General features: G+C 24.3%; 1 protein-coding gene across 2 annotated transcripts in view; it reads right to left on the minus strand.

Moving 5' to 3' along the window:
- LOC107642552 (GDSL esterase/lipase EXL3-like) overlaps positions 1-713 on the minus strand; it is a 25386-nt gene that overhangs the window by 18716 nt on the left and 5957 nt on the right. The gene's annotated exons all lie outside the window — the stretch shown is intronic.

Raw genomic sequence — 713 nt, forward strand, 5'->3', positions numbered from 1 at the left:
TTTAATAAAATAAATCGTAATTCAATCATAATAAAATTACCTAAAAATCTTAATTAATTTAAAATGAAATTATCTCCGAATGTATACATAATTTTCATTTAAATACTTAAATATTTAATAGCGCAATAAGTTAGCCTCGTGTTAAAGTCAATCAATTAAATTTGTAATTAATTAACATTTTACTTTCTTTCTTCTTCCACGCGCATAGTTGCAAGCTACTTTAATCGGATAAATTTAGTTACCTATATATCTATAAGAATTTTTTCGTATAAAAGATAAATGAAAGATTTTATTCTATTTTATTTATATTGTGACACATCAATAATATGAGTCATATTTATTATTTAAAACTAAATTTTTTAAAACTACCTAAAAACCATAGTTAAATAAAAATTTTCATATTCTTTTAACTAAATAACTATCTTTTTCTTTCCAACATGACTATTATATCATAATCTAAATAAAATAAAATCTCATATTTACTCTTACAGTAGTTAAAAAAATTCTGATATGGTTGTTAGATTCTATGTGTTTTTCATTATAATTATATTATTATACATTAAAATAAGCCTTATATTTATTTGACAACCCAACTTATAAAACATAATCGTAGGCCACCGAAGAAATGCACCTTCTTCTGTATGTGTAGTGTGCTATCCACGTGACCCACTATATCCACGTCACGTTGGCACACGAACGGTGCTTTATGCGAG

Source organism: Arachis ipaensis, chromosome B05, assembly GCF_000816755.2.
Source record: "Arachis ipaensis cultivar K30076 chromosome B05, Araip1.1, whole genome shotgun sequence".
NCBI lineage: Eukaryota > Viridiplantae > Streptophyta > Magnoliopsida > Fabales > Fabaceae > Arachis > Arachis ipaensis.